Genomic DNA, 23,925 nt, shown 5'->3' with positions numbered 1-23,925 from the left:
ACTTAACCATTTAGGTTTTCATAGACCAGTTTGTCTTAATCTTAGGATGTTCATTTATATCAATATGGTCAGCAACTAACTCACTGTATCTTTGGTGTCGCAATGCCCTATTGAAACACATGATAAAATCTATCAATGAGTTCCTATTTGGGACATACTTCTTGAAAAATGAATGCGAACTTTTAGATCACTAACTATTTGACATTCCACCAGAAAATACATGGCTAAAATATAATATGACCCACCTTTGTCGTAATTCATACATCAATGACAACTAATCATTTTTCTTCAAGTTCATTGGGTGTTGAGGAATTCACAATGACATCCTTTATGGTTTGATAGTGGTTGCGAAAAAAAGTCAAAAGGGGTAATTTATCTGGTAATTTATTGAGTATATGCCACAAACACTATTTGAGGGAAAACTTGTGAAATGACCTTCGTTAGCACTGGATCTTGATCAGTGATGATCACAATTGGTGGACCTTTAGACATCACTTGTATGAACTTCTTATGCAACCAAACAAAAGACTCAGTTTTCTTATCACTTAGAAAATCACAACCAAACACAATGGTCTGATTTGATCCGGATGCAGGTTATGGCATAGGATGGAAATAGGGGGAAGAGGAAGGGCAAGGGGGTCTTTTCATAAGATAAGGGTTTTTGTCTTTAAGGGGGGCACTGCAGCAATCGGGAGGGGGGCCGATTCGGGCGTAGTGGGGGCACCGCCACTAGGAACCAATGGTTCCTTCGTCCATCACCGACACCACCAAGGAGCTTCGCCGACGACGAACTCCTCGAGGCCAACTCCTCTGCTTCTCCAGCCCACTGTCGACGACGCCTCCGTCAACCTCCGCCTCATCCCCTTCTTATTCATCGTCGTCGACCACCCACTTGGCCGTGACAGCCTCGCCAACGTCGACTCTCTCCAACACACGACCCTCTTCGAGGGAATATACATGTTGGAAGATCCCTTCCGCCGCGGAGTTCCGCCTCCCCCGCCTCGAGTTCCTTGGCCATGGCACCTTCGTGTTCTACGCTATTGCGTGCCTCCCCCAGAGGTTGCTGCCACCGGTATCTCCTGCTATAGACACTACTGCAGCCACCTCCGGAATCCAACGCCGTCGCCTCTGGTAGCCACTACCGTAACCGCCTCCGGCCATCAGCGCCATCACCTCAGTTGTCCTTTCTAGCAACAGCGGAAGCCGCTGCCGACACCTCCGAGCAGCATCGTCACCCTTCGAGCAGTCGTCGTCCGAGGGCTCAGGTATCGTACTATGCCTATATTTCGGCCTGCGAGCCGAGAGTGTGTTCGGCCTTCGCGCCGCTATTTTATTCCGGCCTGCGAGTCGATGGAGTGTTCGGCCTTCGTGCCGGTGTTGCATGTCGGCTTGCGAGCCGAGGCTATAGTCGGACTGTCCGTCGCCTTGCGGATCCATATCGCGCCCGGCTTCGAGCCACCGGGGCCAGCTACTCATCTGGCGGGCGTCTATCTGCTCTTCACGGCCCGACGACTCGATTAGCGTCGCAACTAGCTCATCCATCCATCTGAGGGCGCCCCCCGGGGCCAGCGTACGCCATCGTATCTTTCCTGCATTTATTTCACTATTCTGTCAGTAGTGTTCGGCTACTTATACATTTGTGGGACCCGCCTCGAGTATCGGGGCGCCAGGGACCGGGGCAACTCGGTCACTGGGTACAGGTACTGTCGACTCGGGGACTTCCGATGACTTGGTCAACACAGAAGACAGCTCATCATTCGGGTCATGGAGATGCGGTCAACATTCTGGACATGACACACCGGCAGGTCCGTCTTCTCAGCTTCCCGACAGGATCAATTTGACGCTGTCTGTGGGAGCGCACCTGGTCTGGAACGTGAAGACGGTCGACCCTGAAAGTTCCGCCATCCTCATGGCCTTGATGGGTTTCAACGAGTATATCGTATCCTTCTCACTCCACGGGTATTCGGGAGTCGAGAAATTGAGTCAGATCCTTTGCTGGTCGACAAGTCAGTTTTTCAGTTATATTCTCTTTCGGTCATAGAATTTATCATAGTTTCTCGAGCGAGGACTCCCGTGCCGATCGGCCGGGTTTCCATCATATCCGAGCCATGGGCTCGATGCTGAAGACCTCGTGTCGATCGGCCGGGCGTATATTAGCCGAGCCATCGGCTCGATGTCGAAGACCCCGTGCCGATCGGTTGGGCGTATATTATCCGAGCCACAGGCTCGATGTCGAAGATCCCGTGCTGATCGGACGGGCGTATATTATCTGAGCCACCGGCTCGATGCCGAAGATGCCATGCCGATCGGCCAGGTGTATATTATCCGAGCCATGGGCTCGATGCCGGAGACCCCGTGTCGATCAGCCGGGCGTATATTAGCTGAGCCACCGGCTCGATGTCGAAGACCCCATGCCGATCGGTCGGGCGTATATTATCCGAGCCATGGGTTCGATGCCGAAGACCCTATGCCGATCGGCCAGGCGTATATTAGCCAAGCCACCGACTCGATGTCGAAGACCCCGTGCCGATCGACCTGGTGTATATTATCAGAGCCACTGGTTCGATGTCAAAGACCCCGTGCCGATCGGTCGGGTGTATATTATTCGAGCCACCGGCTCGATGTCGAAGACCCTGTGCCGATCGGCCGGGCGTATATTATCCGAGCCACGGGCTCGATGCTGAAGACCCCGTGCCGATCGACCGGACGTATATTAGCCGAGCCACCGGCTCGATGTCGAAGACCCCGTGCCGATCGGCCGGGTGTATATTATCCGAGCCATGGGCTCGATGTCGAAGACCCTGTGCCGATCGGCTGGGCTTATATTATCCGAGCCACCGGCTCGATGCCGAAGACCCCATGTCGATCAACCGGGTGTATATTTTCTGAGCCACGGGCTTGATGCCGAAGACCCCTTGTCGATCGGCCGGGCGTATATTAGCCGAGCCACCGGCTCGATGTCGAAGACCCTGTGCCGATCAACCGGGCGTATATTATCCGAGCCACCGGCTCGATGTCGAAGACCCCGTGCCGATCGGCCGGGCGTATATTATCCGAACCACCGGCTCGATGTCGAAGACCCCGTGCCAATCGGCTGGGCGTATATTATTCGAGCCACGGGCTCGATGTCGAAGACCCCGTGCCGATCGGCCGAGCGTATATTATCCGAGCCACCGGCTCGATGCCGAAGATCCCGTGCCGATCGGCCGGGCGTATATTAGCCGAGCCACCGGCACGATGTCGAAGACCCCGTGCTGATCGACAGAGCGTATATAATTCGAGCCACCGGCTCGATGTCGAAGACCCCGTGCTGATCGGCTGAGCGTATATTAGCCGAGCCACTGGCTCGATGTCGAAGACCCCGTGCCAATCGGCCGGGCATATATTATCCGAGCCACGGGCTCGATGTCGAAGATCCGGTGCCGATCGGCCGGGCGTATATTATCTGAGTCGTGAGCACATTATCGAAGACCCTGGGCCGATCGACCGAGTTTGAGTTATGCCTGAAGACCGTCGAGTGGCGACATTAAACTCTAGAGTCGAACCGGCGACTATAAAAACCCTGGCTTGAACACCGTTGAGCGGCGATGTTAAACCCTAGAGTCGAACTGGCGACTATAAAAACCCCGGCTTGAAGACCGTCGAGCGGCGACGTTAAGCTCTAGAGTCGAACCGGCAACTATAAACCCCCCGGCTTGAAGACAGTCGAGTGGCGACGTTAAACCCTAGAGTCGAACCGGCGACTATAAAAACCCCGGCTTGAAGACCGTTGAGCGGCGACATAAAACCCTAGAGTCGAACCGGTGACTATAAAAACCCCGGCTTGAAGACCGTCGAGCGGCGACGTTAAACCCTAGAGTCGAACCGGCGACTATAAAAATCCCGGCTTGAAGACCATCGAGCGGCGACGTTAAACTTTAGAGTCGAACCGGCGACTATAAACCCCCCCGGCTTGAAGACCGTCGAGTGGCGACGTTAAACCCTATAGTTGAACCGGCGACTATAATAACCCCGGCTTGAAGACCGTCGAGCGGCGACGTTAAACTCTAGAGTCGAACTGGCGACTATAAACCCCCCGGCTTGAAGATCGTCGAGCGGCGACGTTAAACTCTAGAGTCAAACCGGCGAGTATAAACCCCCCGGCTTGAAGACCGTCGAGCGGCGACGTTAAACTCTAGAGTCGAACTAACGACTATAAACCCCCCGGCTTGAAGACCGTCGAGCGTCGACGTCAAACTCTAGAGTCGAACCGGCGACTACAAAAACCCCGGCTTGAAGACAGTCGAGCGGCGATGTTAAACCCCTGTCTTCACGGACTAGTTCATCGGATATTCTATCTCCCCCGTTTGGGGTCGAGCGGGCATCACTGGTCTCAGACCAGCTTCAGATAATCTATCTCCCCCGTTCGGGGTCGAGCCGCCTTCACAAACATCTATCTCCCCCATTCGGGGTCGAGCCGCCTTCACGAGCATCTATCTCCCCGTTCGGGGTCGAGCCGTCTTCACAAGCATTTATCTCCCCCGTTCAGGGTCAAGCAGGTTTCACGAGTCGTGGAGCATATCGAAGCATCTTATCCCCCCCGTTCTGGGTCGAACTATCGCCGATGGTCATGGACAAGAGCCCCCATTGGCCGCGGGCCAGGATAGCTCATAGGCTCTGCACCCGTTCGACATCGGCCACTTCGCTTTACTCGATTGCCAGGCCAGCATTTTACGATCACCCGTTAACTATTCTTGGTGCTGCTCGGTCAGCACTCTCATAGCTGTCCGACCGATATCGCTTGACCGTCTGTTCGGCCACACGCTTGAATTAGGTCACACGATTGACGCTCTTTAGGATGCCCAGTCATATTTTCAGGCCGACATTTTGCGAGGCTCGATTTCCATTCTTCTGAGTGCTTGGTTGGCATCTTCGTGGTCGTGCGCTCGGTATCATTCGCTCGGCGCCTATCTACCTTATCGGCATCCTTCCGATCATCCGATCAGCATCTTCGCAGTCGTGCGCCTGACATCGCTCGCCCGACGCCTATCCACCCAATCGACATTCCGATCGCCCGGTCAGCATCCTTGCGGTCGCATGCTCGACATCGCTCGTCCGCTCGGTCTGCTCGTTATCCCGCGTGCCGCTCAGTCTACTATCATTTTACTCATAACTCATTCGACATTATTTTCGTCGTGCGCCCGACATCGTCATCGCTCACAAAGATGTTTTCGTTGCTCGTTCGACATTTGCCCGGTATCTCGCTCGGCATCTGCCCGATTATCGGCTTAATACTATTTCTCATAGTCCGCTCGGCATCATTTGTTCGCTCGGTTTACTCGGCACCTCGCTTGTCGCTCGACCGACAATCATTTTACTTGTCGCATGCTTGACATTCTCGCAGTCTGCTTGGCATTGTTTCCACCCCTCATGAGACACCATACAGCGATTGCTTGCGTAACATTATGCGAGGGATTCGACTAGGGGATTTTGTTATCGAGAGTGTTTCAGCTTGTGCGAGAGCGGTTCGGCTTTTGCGGCTAACTATCTAGTCAATCGGACTTGCATCTCCTTCGACTAGACTTGAAGGGGAGGCTTGTGATCCGGATGCAGGTTATGGCATAGGATGGAAATAGGGGGAAGAGGAATGGCAAGGGGGTCTTTTCATAAGATAAGGGTTTTTGTCTTTAAAGGGGGGCACTGTAGCAATCGAGAGGGGGGCCAATTCGGGCGTAGTGGGGGTGCCGCCACTAGGAACCAATGGTTCCTTCGTCCATCACCGACACCACCAAGGAGCTTCGCCGGCGACGAACTCCTCGAGGCCAACTCCTCTGCTTCTCCAGCCCACTGTCGACGATGCCTCCGTCAACCTCCGCCTCATCCCCTTCCTGTTCATCGTCGTCGACCACCCACTTGGCCGTGACAGCCTCGCCAACGTCGACTCTCGCCAGCACATGACCCTCTTCGAGGGAATATACATGTTGGAAGATCCCTTCCGCCGCGGAGTTACGCCTCCCCCGCCTCGAGTTCCTTGGCCATGGCGCCTTCGTGTTCTACGCTATCGAGTGCCTCCCCCAGAGCTGCTGCCACCGGTATCTCCTACTGTAGCCACTGCTACAGCCACCTCCGAAATCCAGCGCCGTCGCCTCTGGCAGCCACTGCCGCAACCGCCTCCGGCCGTCAGCGCCATCGCCTTAGTTGCCGTTTCCAGTGACAGCGGAAGCCGCTGCCGACACCTCCGAGCAGCATCGTCACCCTCTGAGCAGTCACCCTCTGAGGGCTCAGGTATCGTACTATGCCTATATTCCGACCTATGAGCCGAGAGTGTGTTCGACCTTCGCACCGCTATTATATTCTGGCCTGCGAGCTGATGGAGTGTTGTTCAGCCTTCGTGCCGCTGTTGCATGCCGGCCTGCGAGCCGAGGCTATAGTCGGATTGTCCGTCGCCTTGCGGATCCATATCGTGCCCGGCTTCGAGTCACCGGGGCCAGCTACTCATCTGGCGGGCGTCTATCTGCTCTTCACGGCCGCGATGACTCGATCAGCGTCGCAACCAGCTCATCCATCCATCCGAGGGAGTCCCCCCGGGGCCAGGGTATGTCATCGTATCTTTCCTGCATTTATTTCACTGTTATGTCATTAGTGTTCAACTACTTATACATTTGTGGGGCCCACCTCGAGCATTGGGGCGCCAGGGACAGGGGCAACTCGATCACTGGGTACAGTTACTGTTGACCCGGGGTGTTCGGACGACTTGGTCAACACAGAAGACAGCTCATCATCCGGGTCATGGAGATGCGGTCAACATTCCGGACATTACACACGGCAGGTCCGTCTTCTCAGCTTCCCGACAGGATCAATGATGATTAACTCCAACACAGGGTACAAAAATCAGCCCATATTTGTTGGTGTTATATGTCATATTAAATATAACTATATCACTAAAGATGCTGTATGGCCTCCTTGATACATGATCTATCCAAAAATACTTAGTGAATCTATTAGTTAAATTAGTCTCATAATCAAATAAAAGGTTGAATTCTTCTCTTTCTCGGTTGCAAATAACTCGATTAGTGTTTCGACATCAATACTCTTTTGTTCATCCCTTATCTCTTTCTAAAAGTTTCTAATATCTCTTTCTGTGCAACCTAAATGCTCAAGCCCTCCATAATATCCAATAATTAAATTTGTTGACAAGTTGGCACATTAGCCTCATAAAATTGTGGTAGGACCAAAAGGAATTTAGATATCTCATAACGGTATAATATTGTCCACTTTGGGCCTAAGCCCTTATGGTTTTATTTTTTAGCTCTACCCAAAAGGTCTCAATCCAATCAAGATATATTTCCCTTTATAAATCCATGATCTTTCCCATGTGTTTTTGATGTGGGACTTTGTTTGCAACCCAACAATCCCCCCTCAAAGGAAGGATCACAGGCTTTCAACGTTTGATCCTAGACCCACCAGGTCTTCCTACCCCTCGGTCCACCTGACCTACTAGGACTTTTTTACTAACAACAACTAGGACTTCCTGCCTGGTGTCTGGTCCTCTTGATTCGGACATAGGAGCCCCCACTTCCTTTGTTTAAGGTCAATATTCTACTCACATGGCTCAATTAGACCATAACTCTTGTGCACAGTCGGTGGTTAGACTTTCTGACAGTCTAGGCTCTGATATCACTTGTTAGTCCCTTACGACCGACAAGAGGGGGTGAATTTTCCTACACAATATAAAGCAAACAAAACACCTTTCTCGACTTTCAAACTAAATTAAGACACACTTGTTTAATAGAAAACTAATTAACAAGAAAGAAAGTAGAGACATATCTTTTTACTTGGTTTGTAATCAGAAGATTGCTAGTCCAAGACGTTGAAAGCTCATTATCAAATCTTCTTCTGGTGGAGAAGCCTCTTACAGTAGTTTAAGCACTATATCACAAAGTAGAATAGAAAAGAAGATTGTTTACAAGTGTTCTGAATATTGTTTAAGCTACATGTTGTAGTAGTAACTGCCGACTAGCTGCTACAACGTGCACTAGACAACTTGACAATACATTTACAAGTGGTTTACAATAGATTAAACCAACTTTTACAGTAATTTTACAATACATTTAGATGAACTTCACAAATTTTTTTTAATAAGACTACATTTCAATTACAACGTTGAGCTGGCAACACCACGTGTGCGCATCGCTCATGGTCATACACGAAGTGTCAGGCAGTATATCATTTCTGTACCTATCTATTATAATTTTTGAAATTATCTCTATCAATAAAAATTTTGTTTGTTCAACGTCAAGACTATATATATATTTTTAAAAGATCAAATATTTTTTTTTGAAGGGGAGTTTTGAATTATGAAGGTGTGTATTTCTTTTCTAAAATATCATTTTCATTAAATAAAATATAGAAAAAAAATCTTCCTTCTGTGGCTTTGTCGTACGATGCCCTTGTTAGGCTACTTGGCTGCTCGGTCTAGTGGCATGACAACTCTAATGGCTCCATCTAGTCAGGTGACATCCTTGGCCACTCAACCAAGGCAGGCATAGAACCTGATTGCTCGGCTAGGCAGCTATACGACTTCGACTAGGATTGTTGGTAGGCCACAAAGATAAGCCTAGCGGTCGCAAGGTCAAGCGACAAGCTTTGTGATCATGCAATCAGGGAAGCCACACGAGCAAGTGGTCATACCCTATAATTGGAGTCCAAATTTTTTGGGCCATAAAAAAATAGATCAGAATATGGATCACTTGTAATTACGGTTAGATTATAATCATGATCCAGTCATAATTAGTTACGTTTTCTCTTTGGATTCATCATCCCTCCAGGTTATAGTTTGAATCGGGACGGATGACCGGAGGCCACCTGGAGGCCGCCCCCTGCTCGACGCCAGGCTGCCTGACCTTTCCCACCGCCGGCGGCCTCTGTGCGGCCTCCGACTACCTGCCCCGACCAAGATGCTGAGTCCCACTACACCTATCTTGAAAATTTGGCGTTCGGACTAGTGCTCACAGCTTGAAGGTTCCGTCCATACTTCGTCTCACATCCTATCGTGGTGCTGACTAACAACGCGCTGAGAAGAGTCTTCCTCAACCCGGAGGCATCCGGATGGTTGATCAAATAGACCACCGGGCTAAGTGAGTTTGACATACAGTATCAACTCCGAACGACAATCAAGGCCCAAGCCTTAGTTGATTTTGTCACTGAGGTACAGAACGTTGAGTCGAACGTGACTTGGAAGATATATGTCGACGACTCATCCACTCGGCAAGGTAGTAGAATAGGTATCCTATTAATATCACCGCGTGATGATAGGATGTAGTTGTCTGTGCGGCTGGATTATAGGGCCACAAATAATGAGCCAGAATATGAGACTCTGATAGTTAGTCTGCAAGCAGCTCGATATGTGGGGCCACAAGAGTCCTCATCTATTCCAATTCTCACCTAGCAGCTCAGAAACTATCATGAACGTTCGAGATAAATAACACCCGACTCAAGTTGTATGCCAAAGCTTTCAAAAAATTGAAGAAAAGTTTCCAAGAAGTAATTATACAGAAGATCCCCCGGGCGGACAACTAGTATGTTGATGAGCTGGCCAAGTTAGCAAGTTCTTTATCTCCAGTCATAATAGATAAGCCCGTCGAGCAGGTTTTACTGGTGGCATATACCGATAGGACGTCTGGAATGGGCTTCCCGAATAATTGGAGGATGTCGCTGATTGAATTCCTCCAAGCGGGGGTCACACCAGCTGACCAGGAGGAAACTCGTTTATTAAAAAAGAGGGCCGGATAGTTCACCCTAATTGGAGATCAGTTATATAAAAGAGCTTTCTCGAAGCTGCTGCTCAAGTGCATCAGATCAAATGACATTGAGTATATTCTTCAAGAAGTTCACCAAGGCTCCTGCAGTAGTCATCTAGGCGGCAAATCACTGACCTGCAAGATCCTGCTGACCAGATACTTCTAGCCTACATTGCAAGATGAGGCCGCTCGGACAGTGGCCGCTTACCTCTCTTGCCAGAAGTACTAGAATATCCCACACCGACCTACTAAAGAGTTGAAGGCATCCGCCGTGTCTTGTTTGTTTGACAAGTGGGACATGGACATCGTTGGGTCATTTCCTATGGCGACCAGACAACAAAGATTTCTGCTTGTGGCTGTAGATTATTTCTCAAAATGGGCGGAGGCCAACCCACTCACCTAGATAATCGGGCACATGGTTATCAACTTTATATGGAAAAACATCCTGTGTCGGTTCAACATCCCTCGTAAGTTTGTCTTGGACAACGAAAGATAGTTCTTAAGGTGGAGGCTTAGAGAATGATGTTTGGGCTATGACATCTTGTAGGCCTTCACGTCAGTGGCCTATCCCTAAAGTAACGACTAGGCGGAAGTCACCAATAAAGAAATTCTCAGAGGACTCAAGGCTCTACTCGATCATGCCGAGGGTAGCTGGGTCAATGAACTCCCAAGCGTATTGTGGGCTTATTGCACCACACCAAGAGAGACAACCAGCATTACCTCATTCCATCTAGTGTATGGGGGTGAGGCAGTGGTTCCGGTCGAAGTAGGAGTAGAGTCCGATCGGGTGTAGCTCTACGACGAGGGAAACGTAGATCAGAGGCTCATAGAGCTCGACTTGGTGGATGAAACGCGAGATAAGGCCATCGTTTGGCTCATGGCGTACCATCAACGCATGAAACAAAGCTACAACTGGAGGGTGATCCAGAGGTCATTCTAGGTCGGTGACTTGGTATAGAAGAGAGTGAAGCCAGTCGGTGATGTTACCAAGCTAGAAGCCCCGTGGGGAGGACTATATAAAGTCATTTAGAAGCTCCACTTGGGAGCTTACTATTTACAAGATGAAAATGGGAAAAAGCTCGAGCGGCCTTGGAGCACAAACCATCTCCAGCCCTACAGGGTCGGGTGAAAGGTACGTGATTAAATTCGGATACACTTGCCGAAATATTTATTCCATGAGTGCAGGAGAATATGAATAAAAATCTACCAAGTGTCTCAAAACCTTGAGTCATCCAACTAAGTTATAAGGAAGTATAGTCTTCGCGTCGAATATGAAAACAACAATCGAGCGATGACTATAAACCCTTGAGGATTAACAAATAAAGTCGAGCGACGGTTATAAACCTGAGAGTCTATGCCAACTAAAGCTGAGCGTCAACTATAAATCCAAGAGTCGACGTTAACTAAAGTCGAGCGGCGGCTATAAACCCGAGAGTCTATGTCAACTGAAGCTGAGCAGTGGTTATAAACTCGAGAGTCTATGTTAATTAAAACCGAGAGGCGGCTATAAATCTGAGAATGTCTACGCCAAATAAAGCCAAGCAGTGGCTATAAATTCGAAAGTCTACACAAACTAAATCCGAACGACGGCTACAAACTCGAGAGTCTACGTTAATTAAAGTCGAATGACGGCTATAAATCCGAGAATGTCATATGCCAAATAAAGCCGAGTGGCGACTATAAACTCGAAAGTCTACGTCAACTATAGCCGAGCGATAGCTATAAACTCTAGGTTAAAAAATAAATAAAAGTTGACTGGTGGATAAAAACTCGAGTGCGTGAGGCATAGACAGTCGAGCGATGACTATAAACCCCGATTCAACAGCCGAACGACGACTATGAAACCTAGCGGGTGTTATTGAGACGTTACAATAAAAACTTCAAGGGTCAGACACTCTTGACCCAACTGGGCGAATCATGAGGGGGCAGAGAAGAATCTCGGCAAGAAAAGTAGGAGATTTGCATGGTCTTCAAGAAATTAGGATGATGTCAGAGACCATTATGAAGCACTCACTCGGCAAAGGAAGTGGCGAAAAGTTGAAAAATTACTAAGTGTCGTCGCCAAGTATCTCGATTGGAAAAAATCTCTGACTTAGAAATGGTCGAGCAGAGACATGGCCATAGAGTGGCTCACTGTAGAATAATCATTTCGTTGCATAGCCAAGCGGTGGCTCTAAACCCAGGTTAGCAAAATATAGTCTAGCGGTGGCTCTAAAAACATGACAGATGCAACTTCAAATTCACCATAGCCGAGCGACGGTTCTAAACTCATGGTGGGAAGTGACTGCAGTACTCCCTATAGCTGAGCAGCGACTTTAAATCTGAGTAAAGTTGAGTGGCGACTATACACTCTTGATATATGAAACGCAAAGATGAGTAGCGACTTTAAACCCATGACAATAAGTGAATGCTAAGCGACAACTCTAAGTCTATTTCAGTAAGTGATAACCATGCGGCAACTCTAACTCAGGGCGAGAATTACCTACAGTACTTACCACAGTCGGGCAACTGTTCTGAAACTGAGAATGCCCGATTGGCCTGGGAAGTCACCAAAGACACTGCTCATCTAGTAAGTCGGACTTGCAACCTCTTTTGACTAGACTTGAGGGGAAGACTTGTGATGTGGTGGTAAAGGGAGCTTACAAAGTATGAGTCAAAGGCGGAACAACAACCAACGTGAAGGTCCAAGTCAAGGCGATCAAAGGCAGGAAGCCGCCTGGTCATCAAAGTTTGCCGAATGGGCGGTAACAAGCCGACCGGGCCTAAAGGGTCTGTTCGGCCCAGAGGCTCACCTAGGCAAATCGGTCATCCAGATGGGACGACCATATAGAGGACATCAGATGCTCACAATTGTGACCAAGTGAATGCTAGTCTGACTGGACCAAGCGCCCGTTCTTGTTTTGTTTAACAGAACACCGTTCGTCTATAGATCGGACTAAGCGCCTATTCTTGTCTTGTTTAACAGAAGGCCATTCATCTGCGCCTCAGGGGATTCAAACTATTGCACATGGTAAGTCAAACATGTTGAATCACTGAGCGGGTACACATGGATAAGTACTTAGAAGCTTCAAAGATCAAACGCTGTATGAAGTCGAACGGGAGGACATATATTCACACTTAGGGGACTTCAAGGGTGAGGCATATTATGTGCAAGATGAAGGAACATAGATCCATACTTCAAATTTTTTTACATGAATCTAGAGGAAGTACAAGAAAGTTAAGAAGAAAGGCTACTCTAGATCAACAACGACTTCCTCGGGGAGAAAAGCCACGAACTCATCCTTCCAAACGGATTCAACAGAGACATCAATAGGCAAGTGACCGTCATCCTTTAGCTGCATGACGGTGCCTGCTATGCCCAGGTCAAAAAGCCATAGTATTCGATCGGAGAAGAGCTAGTTGAAGCTTTCCGAGCGGAGATACTTAGCTCAGAAGTCCTTGAGCCTAGCAGGCTTGTTCTCTTGAAATTTAGCCATTTGGGTCTTGGACGCTTCTAGTTTAGCTTTCAGAGACTGCAACTCGACTTCTTGATTAGCAATTTTCAGCTGCTCTGCTAATCGGCTCGATTGCCCTTGTGCTAGAGCGGTCTCTGTTTCCTTGAGTTTCTTCTCCAAGGCACGAGCTTCCAGGTTTTTCTTCTCTAGGTCCTCTATTGCCCGGAGTTTCCGGGTGTTCACTGACTTGACCTTGGAGTCAAAATCCTTGTCTTGCTTATTGAGCCGCTCGAGCTGCTGAGCCTGCTCCTGTCTCTTTTTATTCTTTGCTGATAATGCCCACTCGGAGTCCAACAATTGCTCAGATGATTTTTCTAAATCATCCTTTAGTTGAGCGACCTCAGCGGTGAGAGTTTCAACAGTAGCTTGGGACACGCTTGCTCCATCGGTTAAGGCCTGTAGTTGCTTATTGTCATGATCAAGGAAGCTCAGCTTTTGGCACAGTGCCAAACTCTCCACCCAGTACTGCAAAAGATATGAGTTAGAGTGGTGGAGTAAAAGAGAATATCAACTCTTAGAAAATGTACCATGGTGGATTTTGTGTAAAACCGTCAGCCAACTCCCTGGGCGGGATGGTCATTGCCTTGGTCTGGGCATTCACCCAAGTTTGAGCTAAATGACCATGGATGTGGATCGTGTGCTCAGACAATTAGGGCATGTCATCATCCGGCGAGCGCTAGGTGTCAGTAGACAGGCGGATAAGAGCTAAGATGTGCCTATGGTCGACCGGATAGGAGGGCTCTGAAGTCGCCTAGCCCTTGGACTTTGACTTTGCAGGGTAGATGGTGGAGGTTGGAGTCCCTAGAGTGGTCATGTAACGCCCGCCCCTTCTACTACCCTAAGGGAGGGACAGGGTTACTTACTTGAATCATACATACACACATATATATGCATATGAAAATCATGGCAGCGGAAGCGAGGTTTAAAGATTCAATTTGATCATATGCATATTAACTAACCATGATATGTGAACAATATAATCATATCACATATTAAACATGCTAACAAGCTAATCCTTTAACATGACATGTGAACATCCTAGTATTCATGCATATAACTTGATTTAATATCAACCATTTAAGACATGATTCATGATATCATAAGCATATTAACATGAACAAGAAGAACATAAGTGCATAACTATCCATACGAGCTCAAGTTATTATCAAAAGCATAAGCATAAAGTCAAAACATGTTTCACATGCACAACTTAGATATATATAAGTTTTGAGACACAAATGGATCTATTCCACCATGCCACTGCCACACACATCTTTCACCCTTCCTGCTGCTCCTCTTAGTGTAGCCATTCCTTACCCTTTTCTGCAGTACAAGGAAAACATAAACTATAAGCACATAGACTTAGTAAGATTCTTTCCTACTCACAAAACATAAATCATGCATCTAAACATAAAGTGGTGACATGTTCATTTAACCAACATCTAGATATAAATTTGCATGCTAGCACAAAGTAGAGTCATACTCATGTAAGTAAATCATAACATAGCATGTGAGAAACTCATACATAAGTAGTAGCATGATCATCTAGGCATCATAGACATATTTTCAAAAAAAAGAAACATCCTACTAAAACATAAAGAAATATTTAGCATGAATAAACATATGCAAGATGTCCTTTGAAAACATGTATCATGAAATGAGTGTATGCAAGATGTCCTTTGAAAACATATATATATCATATAAATACTTAAACATAATCTCATCATGAGGGCCCGACTTTGTACCACATACATGAATTTACGTGCATTCTAAATAGATCCGAGGTAGCTAATCTCGAACCTATTAGGAACTAGGCCCGTTTCCTTGACCATCGACCTAGGGGCACTTAGGAGCCCATCCCTTACTAGGCCCGTTTCTTTGACTATCGACCTAGGGAGAACTTAGGAGCCCATCCCCGGTACAAGCCATACAAAGTAAAATAACATATCATGTTTCATATCATATCATAGCATATCGTGTTCTTGTCATATCATGAAGAGTGCTCTTAGTCCCAACTTAAGGGAAGCATCTCTTAGGCTTTTCATCATACATAAGCTTTGCATAACATAATGACATAAAGTGCACATAACATATAACATTTCCTAGAGAAAACATACATGATGGCATAAGTGCACATAACATTTAGCATATCATAGGGAAACATAACATGATGGCACAAGTGTACATAACATATAACATGGTGACATCAAATCCATATTACATCATAAGAAGTCATTATCATGCATGGTTAGGGTTTTGATCTTCCTACAAACCTAAATCATAACTTAGCCGAAACCTAGAGGTAGGATTCTAGGTTTTTAACCCAACATGAAGCATGGAAACTTAAACTAACCATATATCAAGAATCATACATCATGAGGAAACATAACAAGCATAGTTAGGTTTTGAAACTTTTCCCTAAACCTTTCATTCAATCTTGGCCGAACCCTAAGGGTAAGGTTCTTAAACTTTTAATACAACAAGAAGCATGAACACTTAAACTATAACATATAAGAGATCATACATCATGAAGAAGCATAAACAAGCATGGTTAGATTTCAACTTTGCTCTAAGCCTTATATTTCATCTTGGCCGAAACCTAAAGATAGGGTTCTAAACTTTTGAATACAACATGTAGCATGAAACCCTAAACTCACATCATATAAGAGATCATACATCATGAAGAAGCATAAACAAACATGATTATGTTTTAAAACTTTGCTCTAAGCCTTATATTCCTATCTTGGCCGAAACCTAAAGGTAGGGTGCTAAACTTTTGAATACAACATGTAGCATGAAAACTTAAATTAACAACATATAATGGTCTACATATCATGAGGACTAATAAACAAGTATAGTTGAGGTCTTAAATTGTCTCTAATCCCTTTATCCTTCTTTGGCCGAAACCCTAAGAGTATGACATGAAATTTCTAAGCAACATGAAGCATGAAAAATTTATACTAACATCACATAATGGTCTACATATCATGAGGACTAATAAACAAGCATAGTTGGGGTCTTAAATGGTCTCTAATCCTCTTATCCTTCTTTGGCCAAAACCCTAGTAGTATGGCATGAAATTTCTAAGCAACATGAAGCATGAAAAATTTATACTAACATCATATAATGGTCTACATATCATGAGAACTAGTAAACAAGCATAGTTGAGGTCTTAAATTGGCTCTAATCCCTTTATCCTTCTTTGGCCGAAACCCTAAGAGTATGGCATGAAATTTCTAAGCAACATGAAGCATGAAAAATTTATACTAACATCATATAATGGTCTACATATCATGAGGACTAATAAACAAGCATAGTTGAGGTCTTAAATTTCTCTAATCCTCTTATCCTTCTTTGGCCGAAACCCTAGGAGTATGGCATGAAATTTCTAAGCAACATGAAGCATGAAAAATTTATACTAACATCATATAATGGTCTACATATCATGAGGACTAGTAAACAAGCATAGTTGAGGTCTTAAATTTCTTCTAAAGTTTTTATCCCTTCTTGGCCGAAACATATAATAACGTAATCCTAGGTTTTAGAACATTATCAACTCATGAAACACACGGAACTACTTGTACTGCAGGTGAGGGAGATACTTACTTCCTTTCGCTTGGTTTACCAATGAAAGTACCCTTGTTTTTGTGAAGTTTTCCTAGGAAGGAGGCCTTAGCTTGGTTCGGCAATGGTGAGGAAGGAGGGCTTGAGTTTTCGGTGGAGAGAAGGAGGGAGGAAGAAGAGAGAAGAAAAAAAATGGAGTTCTCTTTCCCTTTCTCTTATTTATGCTAAATGAAGGAAGAAGGCAAATTCATTTTTTCATTAGAGAGGAAGAAGGCAACTCAACTTTTCCTTCTAAGTGAAGGGAGCCTTTCCTTACCTTTAACTACAATGTTCCTTCCCTTCCTAACAGCACACCCTTGCTGGGGCTACTGGTTATCACATACATACATCTAACAAGAGGTCCAAGGTTCAAACCTTGATTATGCCTCTTTTTGGTTCTATTTTTTTTTTTTTATTTTTGAAAAATATACATAAAGCCTATTTTAATCATGGGAAAATAATTCATAAAATTGCTAGGGATCCTATGGGTGTTACAGGCCAGTGGGGGAAAGAAGGAAATTGGCTCTGCTAAGAGTGCGCTGGTCGACAGCTCAAGCACTAATGGAGTATGGTCGGATGAAGCCGGAGTTGGTAAAACGGCCATCCTCTCAGGGACAGCGAAAGATGAGCTCTCACCCCGGTCAAACGGAGGCTGATAAGTGGGCACTTCCATGGGTGTAGGTGCCGAGGTTCTCGAGCAAGAGGTCCCCTCTGAACGGAGCCTCTTCCTTTGTTGCCGCTGAAGAAGTGGCTTGACTGAACCCGCCGAGTCGGTCGACACCAACTCAAATGGTACGACCATTGGGACCATGGTAGGTCTCTCGGAAGGAAGCTCGCCAGTGGTAGTAGCTGCACTACTTCTCGCCGCTTGGCCCGCCTCACCAGTTTGATCAGCAGAGTTGCCGACCGACATAAGCTCGCGGTTCTCTAGCTCGGCAGCTCCACGAGAGTTGATCTTGGTGGTGGAGAGGTTGCTCTTGCCGCTTAGCAGGAACTTCAACATGACTTCGGGTGCAAAAATGAAAGTGAAATCAGATATATTTTAAGGCGACATAAGAAGAAATAGTTTACCTAATGATCCGAGCTGCCGTGAGCGGAGGGGACTCAGTCCAAAAACATATAGGGCGCCTTTGTGCAGTAGCTTATGTATATGATATTTCCGATAGGCGACATGAGCGGTCGCCTTGAGATAGGTCGGCTCCCAGCGATACTTGCACAGAGCAGGAGGTTTCATCAACTCCATCTGTCAGTCGATCGGAATGATGGCAGCTCAGGAAGGTGAACAAAAAAGTAATGCTCTTTCCAGTGTTTGTTGGAAGAAGACATCTTATCAAAGAATACAGAGCCCACTTGGGCATGTAACAGAAAGGTCCCCACCTAAGAAAGCTTGGGATAGTAAAAGTAATGGAAAATGCGAGGGATGAGCGAGATGCCATATAGGCGGAATAAGATTACCACTTCACATAGAAGCCTAAAGAGTTCAACATTAATTGGAGTAAAGGAATATGAAAGTATCTACAAATGGCAGAGAAGAAGGGGTGGATGGAGAAACACAGACTAGCCAAAAATTGGTCCTTAAAAAAGGAAGGCTACCATCCGACAGTGTATGTGGGCGTGCATAGGCAGTAGGAATGATGCATTTATAGTACTTTGTCACCATTAAAATTGGACTTAATGGATGTATACCACAAGCATGCGATAGACAGAGGAGGAGGAAAAGAGATCGCCATGAAGGAACAACAAAAAGAAGAAGTGCGAGGGTCAACAAAAATCAAGGAATGGAAGAACGAAGGGAGAAAAAGCTTACTGCGAAATAGCACCGGCGAGGAACAATGGAGAAGAAAATCGACGAAGAGAGACGAATAAGAGCGCGCGCAAGGAAGAAGATGCAGTAACGTAAAAGAAAGACGATGAATAAGGATTTATAAACCCCGAGGATGGATGTTCAGAGCCATTCGATCGAGGGCTACGCAAACAAGGCCTAGATCTGACCATTAAATTCGAAACGAAGCCTGTCATATCAAGCGTGCAGCGGCAGAAAGCGGGACACGTGGTGGTTGGCGACAGGGAAGCATTAATGAGGCTTAATTAAAGGGCATGAGTGGCATGCTCGCCATTAATAGCAGGAGATTTGCATGGTCTTCAAGAAATTAGGATAATGTCAGCAGCCATTATGAAGCACTCACTTGGCAAAGGAAGCGGTGACAAGTTGAAAAATCGCTAAGTGTCATCTCCAAGCATCCAGATCGGCAAAAATCTCTGACTTAGAAATGGTCAAGCGAAGACATGGCCATAGAGTGTCTCACTGCAGAATAATCATTTTGTCTTATAGTTGAGCAGCGATTCTAAACCTAGGTCAGCAAAATATAGTTGAGTGGTGACTCTAAAATCATGGCAGAACGCAACTTCAAATTCACTATAGCTGAGTGGCAGCTCTAAACTCACGGCGAGGAGCGACTGTAGTACTCCCTATAATTGAGTGGTGGCTCTAAATCTGAGTAAAGTCGATCGGTGACTATAAACTCTTGATATATGGAACGTAAAGCAGAGTGGCGACTCTAAACCCATGACAATAAGTGAATGCTAAGCGGTGGCTCAAAGTCTATTTCAGTAAGTGATAACCAGGCGGTAGCTCTAACTCAGGGAGGGAATTACCTGCAGTACTTACCATAGCCGGGCGGTTTTTTTGAAACTGAGAATGGTCGATAGGCTTGCGAGGTCACTGATGTGCGTAGATCTTATGATCATTTATACATGCTTTGACACACATTCACTTATTTTATTCACGTATATTCTATGCATGTTCACCTCTCTTAGCATATATTCTACATAAATACTCTTTTGTTCTGAGATCTTCTCTTTGTATGTTTTCTTGTTGACAGGACATGATTTGGAGCAAAAATGAAGCTTAAGTGGATCTAGAGCTTCCAAGGTGTCCGGGCCGTGTGAGATTTCCAGCATTGCAGACCAAAAGTTAAATGACCATAACTTTCTGGTTAGTTGGAGTTATGAGTCATTCCAGATATCAAAATGTAGATAACGTCAAGATCTACAACTCTTATGAAAACTTCAACCATAGAAAATCAAGTCTTGAAGGTCTAAAGTTCGTTTCTATGTGACAAGACCTTGGCACACGACCATGTCAAATCCTTCACTGCACACCAAGAGTAAAACAGGCATAAATTTGTGGTTTGTTGAAGTTTTGGGCTGTTATTCATACCAATTGTAGCTAAATTCAAGATCTACAACTTTTATGAAGACCCCAACTCAATATTACCACGTTAAGAGGCACTAAAATGGACAAGTAGAGGCATGGCCTTGATACACAACCGTGTCAACTCGCACGACCGTGCCACTTAACCACTGTAGAAGATAGGCATGGCCATGTCAACTCGCATGGCCGTGCCACTTAACCAGTGCAGAAGATAGGCATGGCCATGCGGATCTCACACGGCCGTGACACGGGCCGTGCGACACCCGTACCTTACCCTATAAAAGGGTCAAGAACCCTATTCATTGGGGGATCTTTGGTTCGGGACTTCGTTTCTCTCCTTGGGAAAGGGTTCTCCCCTTCAGGGGAAACCCTAGAGCTTCATCCACCATCATCCCTTGATGTTTCATCCATCTCCAGAGCAAGGAGGCACCCCCAAGACATCGAAAATCTCAGCAAACATCTCTTCTTCCCCTTCTTCTCACATCAAGGGTTGTAAGTATACTTTACTTCATGTTTTGGGGTTGTTCTTCCCTCACAATGGAGTAGATCTCCTTTTCTATGGATGTAGGTAGTAGTTTTGGATAGGGTTTGATGTAAGACTCATGTTTATGCCTTTACTTATTGGATGATTTTTGCTTACTTTGTTTCTATTTGATATGCATGAGACTTGCTGAGATTATCTCGTCATATTGATCAATTGTGTAGGAATTGCTAATTTCGTAAAGAGAGGATCTTAGATCGTACACCCGAGGGGCCCTAGTGATAGGGTAACCCGTTCACGGACATCTAGGATATTCCCTTGAAAGGAGAGGCAACTTCTCCACAAGGAAGTAAGAGACCAAACTAAACCCTTATCTCTATCCCTAATGATACCGATTATATTTGTATTCTTGTGATCTACCGAGGCGCCCTAGTAACAAGGGTTAACCGTAACAAGATTTCACAGGAATCTTCTTTGTTTAGTACTTAAGGATAGTAACTTTAACTTCCGACGAAGGTATGTTGATTGACAGTTAGGAAAAGATAGAACATGATACATCAGGTTCCACCACAACGAAACCGAAATCCTAGAATCCATCTCCCAAAGCTCAATTCCCTCCAAGATCGATTCTCTCATCCTTCTCTTTCTCTCTTCAATCACTCTCGTTAGTTTGCAAGCACCAAAGCCAACTTTCGACCGTCTAGATAACTCACTTTGTGACATCTCTAGTGCTTAATCAACATTCCCTGTGGTTCGACAATCTTATATATTACTGACGACGAATCCGCGCACTTGCGAAATCGTAACAAGTTTTTGGCGCCGTTACTAGGGACTGTTCGCATTAACATTGGTAGATTAGCAATTTAGTTAATCTAGACTTGTGAATAGTTTTTGCTTTTCCATTTTCATAATTCAAAAAAAAAGAAAAAAAATCTGCATTTTCTTTCTTGTCTTTAAATTCTACATTTATTTTTTTATCAATTTAAATTCTACATTTTGTTTCTTGTTTTTTTTCATATAGCATTTTATTTCTTATCTTTAATTCTTTATTTTTATTTTTACTCAATTTTTTTTTCTTGAGTACTAACATGTCAAGCAGGTCCTTAAGAGATTTCTCTGCATCCATTTCTGCGAGATTTTTATCTCTCATTGTGCAGCATCATATTGAAGCAGAAAGTTTTCAACTAGAGCCAGAGTTAATCTTCATGATACAAGGTCACAAATTTGGAGGAGAAGCATCAGAAAGTCCTTTTTTGCACCTTGAGACATTTCTAGAGCTTTGTGATATGGTGAACTGTGAGGGTGTCTTAGCGGATGCAGTTCGATTGATGACATTTCCTTTCAGTATTAAGGATAAAGCAAGGACTTTGCTATATTCTCTTCGTCCTCAAAGCATCACAAGTTGAGAACAATTGGAGAAGTAATTTTTGAATCATTTTTTCCTCCAAGTAGAACAATTTATATGAGGAATTGCATCATAAATTTTGCTCAGGCATATGGGGAATCATTATTTGAAGCATGGGACAGATTCAAGAGTCTATAAAGACAGTGCCCTCATCATGGTTTAGAAAAATAGCTGACCCTGCACATATTCTATAGGGGAATTTCTTTCTCAGATAAGTGTTTGCTAGATTCATCAGCTGGAGGTTCTTTTATGGACAAGAGTGTAGACGAAGCATATACATTGATTGATCAAGTAGCATTGAACCTCCATGAATGGTCAAGCAAAAGTTGGATGGAATCTCCCTCAGAAATTCAAGAAGTAGAAGCCATATATACAAGAGAGCTTGTCAAACAAAATGCAGTTCAACCACCTAAGAATGTTGAAATCCACTATTCACAGAATGAGGACTTCAAACATTTGGGGGCAAATATTGATAGCATTATTTCAGAATGGTTCAAACAAGATCCCCCTCCTACACAGACAGTGTCTAGTGAACAGTGTAATAATTTTAAGTTGAGAAGTGACATGAATCATGAAGAACTTCTGAAAAAGGATTTGTACATAATTGAGGAGATGAACAGTAGAAGACCACAAGAACTCAGTTCCATTACTCTAGTAAGTTCCCAAAGGCCGCAAGTATCTTTCCCTCAATGGTTGATCACATCAACACTAGATAAGCAAGTTGGACCTCCTCCGGAAGCTCAAAGGGAATATGGGAAAAAGGAAGTACCTTTCCCAAGACCTTCACTAAAGGTTCTTTTTCCATAAAGGCTAGTGAGGGTCAATGAAGACGAAGACTTTGACAAATTCTGTGACACTAATATAGTTGAGTGTAGATTTCTGGATGTATATGAAGATGAGGACTCTTCAGATGAAGATTGTGATGATAATGCAGTGGATAACAAGTTTTCAGATTTACCTTCTGGGTTTACAGGGTGTTATGATGAAATTGAATTTTCAGATGATGAATGTGATGTGGTAGATCAACTCAAAACTGTAAATGAAGTTAGTGATCCTCCTATAGATGATTCTCCCACTGAGGATATTGATATTGATTTTTTTTTGATGCTTGTGTCGATGATGATGTTATGAAAGGAAGTGTAGGGAGCTGTGTTGTGGAAGCAGCATCTCAAGAATCACCTCCTTTTCCACACAACCTTCTGAGATTATGAGAGTTGTAAGGATTGAACATGTTGTGGACCAATGTGTAGGGACTTGTGCAATGGAAGCAAAGTCCCACAAATCACCACTTTTAGAGGCACCACCACTTGAGCCAGAGCTAGAGCCAATATAAGATTCAGAAGTCACATCCACATGTTTAGAACTTTCAGGTATCTTTCAGCATTCCAAGGTTAGTATTTCTAGTGATCTTTTGGAAAATTTTATAGAGGTACCTATAATTAATTTTGTTGGATGTGATTCGATTTGTGATACATATTCAGTTCATCTTAATAAGGTTCTAGTTCTATCTAATATAACATGCTTGGGAGAGGTATGTTTTTCTTTTGGGTGTGTAGGTTTTCATGGGGCCTATATTTGGAAGCTCAGACTGAACCATCTTCGACAACCTGAAAGAACTTCAAAGAAGACGAAGATAGAGAGAGTTATACTTTACTCTGTAGCTCCTTTGATGAAAGCTCTATCCATAATAAGAGCCCTTCGTAGGAGGGTGTTGAAATATCTTACCCCTCCAAGAGCGAGATTTCGTTGAATCTAATGAGGTGGTCGAGCTAATGACCTTAAACAAGCACTTTTTGGGAGGTAACCCAAGTTCTTTCTTATTTTATTTATGTCTTTAGTTATTTCTTGTTTTCATTTCTTTCCTTATAATAAACATGCATCCTCTACTTAATTTTTGTTGTCAATTTTCTTTTATAGGACTCAAAGACTAGGAGGAGTGCAATTACATG

The 23,925-nt window shown here is 45.0% G+C and overlaps 1 non-coding gene across 1 annotated transcript; it reads right to left on the bottom strand.

Annotated features, from left to right (window-relative positions):
- Positions 1-22,031: 22,031 nt before the first annotated feature.
- LOC121998842 lies at positions 22,032-22,137 on the bottom strand. The gene has a single exon (XR_006116633.1). It is a non-coding gene; the product is annotated as a small nucleolar RNA R71 (small nucleolar RNA).
- Between the last annotated feature and the right edge of the window lie 1,788 nt (positions 22,138-23,925).

The sequence above is a fragment of the Zingiber officinale genome, chromosome 6A, assembly GCF_018446385.1.
Source record: "Zingiber officinale cultivar Zhangliang chromosome 6A, Zo_v1.1, whole genome shotgun sequence".
Taxonomy (NCBI): domain Eukaryota; kingdom Viridiplantae; phylum Streptophyta; class Magnoliopsida; order Zingiberales; family Zingiberaceae; genus Zingiber; species Zingiber officinale.
The sequence above is the reverse complement of the archived record's forward strand: the minus strand, read 5'-3'. Positions and strand labels throughout refer to the sequence as shown.